Genomic DNA, 7,500 nt, shown 5'->3' with positions numbered 1-7,500 from the left:
GAACCGAGATTCATTTGGGGAGCCAATATGGTCAAGGTTTTTTCACCATTTGAAAAAAATCTATAACTTCTGATATTTTTTTTTAATGGCCGCCTTTCAAAAATATGTGAAAATATGTATTTGAAAACAGCTGGATTCACTGTAATGCAATTTCCTGATTCTATATTATGAATATAGAATTTTGAGGAAAGTTAAAGTAAAAAAAAATGTCACTTTAAATTATAATCATAATGTTGGAAAACCAGAAAAGTTTACGTTTTTTTTTAAATTAGTATTTCAGTATTTTGGAAAGTATGACTTCCTTAAAACACGGATTTCTCTTTATCATTACTAAACTACTTTCTCCGGAGTTTTCATGGTTAGATCTCAGTTCAACAGAGGTACAACCCATCCTCTCCTCCACACCCCCTACTGCACACACACACACACACACACACATACGTATGTATCTGTGTGTGTGAGAGTGAGAGTTGAATTGAACTGAATATGGAATTCAGGCCAAAGACCAAGCACTGGGACCTACGAGGGCATTCAGCGCTGAAACGGAAACTGACAGAAGGTTGGAAAGGTATAACAGGAGGAAAAACTCAAAGCAGTTGCACTATGAATCAATTGTTAGGAGAGGGTGGAAAGTAAGATGGAAGAAAGAGAATATGAAAGGAGATACAGTAAATGGAACGAAAGGGGTTGCAGCTAGGGGCCGAAGGCACGCTGCAAAGAACCTAAAGCAATGTCTACAGTGCACCGCATGAAGTGCACTGATGGCAATACCCCCCTATGGGGTGTGTGAGTGAGAGGGAGAGAGAACGAACCTGAAATTTCGAATGCAGACACCAAAGATGAAACTTCCAGGAAGCGATAACGATTTCTAAGAAATTTAGTTTTACAAGCGAGTGCTCGCTACCTACTACTCTTCGCAAGTGCTTGTCCATGATCGTCTGTTTCACGTGATACCTGCAATAGCACCAGCAATAGCACCAGTATCAGCATCAAGCCGAGAGAGAGAGACAGAGAGACAAGTATTTTTGCCATGTTCGAAGGCTGGTTTCGTAGCGAGGAAGAGAGAGCAAGTGTTTGTGTGTGCTTATGCAGTTGCTATCCACAAAACCAAAGATACTGCCACCTTCTTCAGGCTGTCATCGTGATCGCTGTGTGTGTGTGTGTGTGTGTGTGTGTATGAATGCTTCCGCAAAAATCTGTAGCACAGTTACACACATCATACATAACCCACACAAGACACACACACACACACACACACACACAGAGAGAGAGAGAGAGAGAGAGAGAGAGAGAGAGAGAGAGTATAGTGAGAGGGGGGAGAAGAGAGAAAGGGTGGGTAATGGCAAGAAGGAGGGGGAGGTGATATGAGAGAGAGAGAGGAGAGAGAGAGAGAGAGAGAGAGAGAGAGAGAGAGAGAGAGAGAGAGAGAGAGGAGATTATTTAAAGTATAAGGGCTTATTTATCTATATGGCATGTTAAGTGAAATCAAGCAAGACCTAATGACAACTGCCATCACAGGAGGTACACGAAACAAGCAAAACTGCCTCGTAGAAAAATCCCATATTAAATATAACTTGGCAACTGTGTCTCTTTGGCTAAGAAGAGGCTGGAAAAGAGAGAGGAAGAGAGAGTGGGGTTTGAGGGTGGATATGGATGGAGAGGGGGAGATACGAAGATGCTGAGGGAGGTAAGGATGTGGGGAGGGGAGGGTGTGGGAGAGACCCGAGGAGAATTTCTGGTGAGGAGGAATGGATCTCTCACAAGGAAGATTCATCTGACATTTTAGTTTTATTCTTTTTATTTCTTCTTCAGTACATGAAAAGAAGAAAGCAAACGGACGAAAGAGGGAAATGAAGGAAGGAAGAAATAAACCTAATAAGAAAAGAATGAAATTATTACCCCAGTATATATATAAGAAATGCTAATAATTTCGAAAACATGAAATTCGAAAAACTACCGAATGTGAGAATCAGGAGGGGAGAAGTTGAGGAAGGAGGAGACGATGGTGAATAACAGCAGAGAGAGAGAGAGAGAGAGAGAGAGAGAGAGAGAGAGAGAGAGAGAGAGAGAGAGAATGTTACGCTGCTAATCGAGGCTGTTCGGTGAGGGGTCCGGGGGAAGTCTTCTCTCCTCCTAAAGAGGAGGAGGGGGGGAGGAGGAGGAGGAGCGAGAGGAGGAAAGTGAGGAGGCTGATGTTATGTTAGCCGCTATTGGAGGAAGAAGAGGGAAAAAGAAGAATGATAGATGATAAAAGGGGATGAGGAAGAGAAGGTCACATTAGACTCGACCCTGTGTAGACACAGGCTGAGGAAAGTGTAGTAGTAGTATGATTGTAGTAGTAGTAGTAGTAGTAGTAATAGTAATAGTAATAGTAGTAGTAGTAACTTGAAGGGAAAGAGGCGATTGTGAAGGCAGGTGAGTATGAGGACGGCTCTCCAGACCAGGAAGAGAAAATGCAAGGTAAAAAGGATATGAGTTGAAGGAATGAATCACTGGCTATGCTACGTATTACGAGAGAGAGAGAGAGAGAGAGAGAGAGAGAGAGAGAGAGAGAGAGAGAGAGTAATGAATGAATGAATGGATGAATGAGTGAGTACTCTAGTCGGGATGTCTCCCTTCGTATTCCAAAGATTGACGGACTGATTTTTTTAAAACTGGCGTCACAATTAGTATGGTCATTTGTAACGTCATCCGCTAAGCAGGGGTTCTCAATTCTTTCCCTACAAAGTAACCCTGATTAACCTTCGACCTAGACACAACTGACCTGACTTTGGATACAGAACGAAAATAAATTAAGACTGTTTGGGGTACCAACTATACAATGTGCTTTGCCTGGCGCACTGTAGAGGGTACAAAAGGTTCCATGCATGGTCCCTAATTAGACCCACAGGTGCACTGCTCTCTGACTTTTACTTTCCAAAAATTCCCTTTCGTTTACTCAAACTATGCTGTTCAACTTCTTCACCTTTATCTTCCTTCAATTTCTGCAACCTGTTTATGAACAAGTCCTGTGGGCGAGCCCAATGAATCTAGATATTTAAGTCAATAGGTTCCCTAAACTAACTTCCAATAATAATAATAATAATAATAATAATAAAATCCGAGAGGATCTGATCTTGTTTGTCCTCCCCGGGTGACAGCAAGGAAGACATGACACGACCACGCACCCCATTTAAACCGGTTTGTCCGCCCCGGGTGGGGGCAGGGTAGGTAGGGGAACGGGACGGCAGGGGAGACATCCATCCTTGTCCTAAAACCTGTTTGTCCTCCCCGGGTGGGGGCGGGGTAGGTAGGGTATCGGGAGGATAGGGGAGACATGACGGGCAGCGCTGGGTTCCAGCGCAGCGTAGCGCGCACCACCAAGTTCGTCGTATTATAAATGGAAAAGACTATCATCAACGGAACATTCTGCCAAACGAATAACAATAAACAAATCTCTCTCTCTCTCTCTCTCTCTCTCTCTCTCTCTCTCTCTCTCTCTCTCGTTTTTTCGTCTCCAAGCATACATACCCTAATCCATCTGCCATTACTGATTCATTAAATTCAGTGTTCACGGGCCTTTATCGACATCCTTTAGCCCTGCCCTTCGCGCTCATTAATGTCTTCGGAGATGCTAAGGTTCCCCTCCCCCTTCTTCTTCTTCTTCTTCTTCCTTTGTGACCCTACTCGGACCCAGACCTACCAACTCTCCTTCATTTTAAACTTTAAAATACTCATTAGTTTTGCTTTAGTCTTCAATTGTTTAAGGTGAAACAATCTGGAATTAATTCACCAAACAATGGAGGAAAAACACAGGAATCCAAACAAATAACAAATTGATAAAGTCATTCCCTGACACCAAACACAAAATCAGTTGTCAGTATTTGCTATAACGTCATTCACAAAAGACAACACTGGCTGCCCGCGACTGCCAGCGGACGTAATTTGGAGAGTCAACGCATTTCGAATCGCCTGTTATTTGTTAAAAGAATCTTTTGCTATACCTGGAAGTGAAGGCAGGCATTGTTATTTATTACTTTTTTTCAAGATTTCAGAATGAAAGATTTATTTAATCATTATTATTACACTCTTTTCACCTGTGCCCTGTACACGAGCCAAGAGTTCATTGTGTTTCCTGAAATCTATAATTCTTAATTCAATCATCAACGTGAACTTAGTGGGATTCATTAATGCATACCAAACTATGTTAATGGTATATTAAAGGCCAGAACAGAATAGAGTTTAGGCCAAAGGCCAAGCGCTGGGACCTGTGAGGTCATTCAGACCTGAAACGGAAACTGACAGTAAAAAGGTTTGAGAGGAAAACCTCGCAGTTTCTCTATGAATCAATTGTTAGGAGAGATTAAAGGCCAGAAAGATTAGCGTGGAGAGAGAGAGAGAGAGAGGAGAGAGAGAGAGAGAGAGAGAGAGAGAGAGAGAGAGAAAAGACTGCATTAATGAAGGAACCGAGTGGAGCTCCCTAAACAAGAAGGAATTTCTTCGCATTTGTTCGATATGGGACATTACCCATTCCAGACTATATAAATTTAAGAATTGTAGTCTTTCCCAGTAATTGGAGTCCTTAACTTCTTCTATTCTGGCTGTGAAAATGACCTTTGTACCTCTCTGCAATAACGATTAAAATCTTGTTCCAACTTTTCTTGTTTTGAAGTGATTGCTTTGCATTTGCCAATAAATTGCTTTTGATCATTGCAACTATTCGATTCAACATCACACAAGGGATCGTTCTATCTTCCGAGATTGACAAACTTATCGAAATACCCCCTTGCCTTTGCTTGTGATTCCTATCTTCATCACAAGCAATTTTTCTACTTATTCTTATTGTCATCTGCCTGAGTAACATTACTGTCTATGTCTGCATACCCAAAGGTACCCGTGGTAAAAAATATTCCTTATCTGTATAAATTATTGCGGAATTCTTTTTTCATTTCTTTAATATTCATCCGGTATGAGAAAGCCAAAATTAGCCGTATACCCAAAGGCGAAAATATTCCTTGTATAAATTATTGCGGAATTCTTTTTTCATTTCTTTAATATTCATCCGGTATTCAGACATCATTTCATTCAGACGCATGTATCAAATATAAACCAGCTCACCTAGTTTTTAATAGAGAGAGAGAGAGAGAGAGAGAGAGAGAGAGAGAGAGAGAGAGAGAGAGAGAGAGAGGGGAGAAGGGCCTAAATATTCTGTTATATTGTCGCTGAAGTTGAACTGTAGGCAGAGAGAGAGAGAGAGAGAGAGAGAGAGAGAGAGAGAGAGAGAGAGAGAGAGAGAGAGAATTTTAAAGTGGAGCATATGCCATAGAAGTTCGTGATAATCTCAATACCAGAGAAAACGTAAGACGAAAACCTAAATGTAGCTGTCTATAAAAAAAAACGTCAACATACAGGCATACAGACATACAGTGACATAAAGACATACAGAGAGAAGACAGGAATCGAACCGGCCTACAATAATACGGGAGAAAATTCATCCATCTCTGTATCTGGGCGAAGAACTTTGTTTATCTGAAGGGAGAAAAACAAAAATATGACCTGAGGTGATCATCACAAGCACGAAAACACCCGAAACCATACCCCGGTCCTTTTGTTCTTTCAAATCGGTTAATAATAACCAGACTACCTGGTAATCAGAGCCACACACGACAGGGGTCAGTGCAGAGACCGAAAAAGGGGGCAGGGGGAAGAAAAGTGGTCAAGTAGAAAAACAGAAAGAAGTGGGAAAGTACACACACACACACAGAGAGAGAGAGAGAAAGGAGAAAGAAAAGAGGTCAAGTAGAAAAACAGAAAGAAGCGACACAGTGCAGAGAGAGAGAGAGAGAGAGAGAGAGAGAGAGAGAGAGAGAGAGAGAGAGAGAGAGAGACAAAAAACAGAAATAAAAAGGGGAAAGAAAAGAGGGTCAAGTAAAAACAGAAAGAAGTGGGTTAAGTAGAAAAACAGTAAGAGAGAGAGAGAGAGAGAGAGAGAGAGAGAGAGAGAGAGAGAGAGAGAGAGAGAGAGAGAGAGGGACAAGTAGAAAAAGAGAAAGGAGACAGAAAAGTGGCACAGTAAGAGGAAAACAGAAAGAAGTGACACAGTACAGAAAGAGAGAGAGAGAGAGAGAGAGAGAGAGAGAGAGAGAGAGAGAGAGAGAGAGAGAGAGAGAGAGAGGACAAGTAGAAATAAAAAGGGGAAAGAAAGGAGGTCAAGTAGAAAAATAAAAAAAAGTGGCACAATACAGAGAGAGAGAGAGAGAGAGAGAGAGAGAGAGAGAGAGAGAGAGAGAGAGAGAGATTTATTAAATTCGTTAACAAAGTGAGGCAGATGAACCAAAACTGTGTCGGGTTTATACAGAGAGAGAGAGAGAGAGAGAGAGAGAGAGAGAGAGAGAGAGAGAGAGATTTATCAAATTCGTTTACAAAGTGAGGCAGATGAACGAAAACCGTGTCGGATTTACAGAGAGAGAGAGAGAGAGAGAGAGAGAGAGAGAGAGAGAGAGAGAGAGATTTGATCAAATTCATTTACACGGCGAGGCAGACGAGTCAAAACTGTGTCGGGATTTAAAGTGAGAAATTGGAACAGCCAGATGATCGTGAGATAAAATCGATTAGGTGGGGAAGATGGTCGATACCTCATCAGTCTTCACCAGACAGAGAGACGGACAGACAGACAGACAGACAGACAAGGCATCACTAATTCATGAAGTAGTCTGTTCCCGAATTATCAAGAATTGTGGCCTTGTTTTAAGTAAGGATTGAAAAAAGTAAGGCAGTCAATATAAAAGGGAGTAAAAGTGAAAGCAGAGTCACAACCACCTTAGCTGAGACAATACAACGTACATATAATGGTCGCCTAACCTCTAGATTTATTAATAATAATGGATATAAATGCAACCTACATCCTTTGAAAAACCATAAGGAAACTGAATATAAATCTTCAATTCATGCTTGTATCTATTCCATAAAAATACCTTCTGAATTCTGTATTAAAAAAAATTGGGAAAAACGAAAGTCAAGCATTCACCTCATGGCCTTGTGAATTTCCATGCGTCTATAGGCTTCAATTGAAGCTATAGCATGGTGTCGCCTGGTTATAAACACGCACACAAACATACGCACCCAAACAGGGGAAGTATTAGATGCACTTTTTTTAGTAGGGGCGTCGTGGATCGCCGGAAGTAAGTAAGGATAAGGAACAGCGGAGGAGGCGTGGCCTCAGTGAGGCAGCACAGGATGAAAGGGAAGCCTTAGAGAGAGAGAGAGAGAGAGAGAGAGAGAGAGAGAGAGAGAGAGAGAGGCAAGGAAAAGCGGAAGGTTAGGGCGCAGACTTCTTGTCATTCATATCAGCTCAGCTGATCAGTTTCATAAAGAGCTCTATAACTCTATATAATAAATGAATGGGTTATTGAACCAGGACGAATAGATGCTGATTGAATGGAAAAATAAGTACGAGACAAAAATCATAATATTTGTACATTATCCTCACCAAACGATAATACTTTTCTTTTAGTATTTTTG

The 7,500-nt window shown here is 41.5% G+C and overlaps 1 protein-coding gene across 1 annotated transcript in view; it reads right to left on the bottom strand.

The window, feature by feature from the left end:
* LOC136846331 (zinc finger Ran-binding domain-containing protein 2-like) overlaps positions 1-7,500 on the bottom strand; it is a 79,682-nt gene that overhangs the window by 25,102 nt on the left and 47,080 nt on the right. The window lies entirely within an intron of this gene.

This window comes from Macrobrachium rosenbergii, chromosome 15 (genome assembly GCF_040412425.1).
Source record: "Macrobrachium rosenbergii isolate ZJJX-2024 chromosome 15, ASM4041242v1, whole genome shotgun sequence".
Classification (NCBI taxonomy): domain Eukaryota; kingdom Metazoa; phylum Arthropoda; class Malacostraca; order Decapoda; family Palaemonidae; genus Macrobrachium; species Macrobrachium rosenbergii.
Note: the sequence above shows the minus strand (reverse complement) of the source record. Positions and strands in the feature narration are given on the sequence as shown.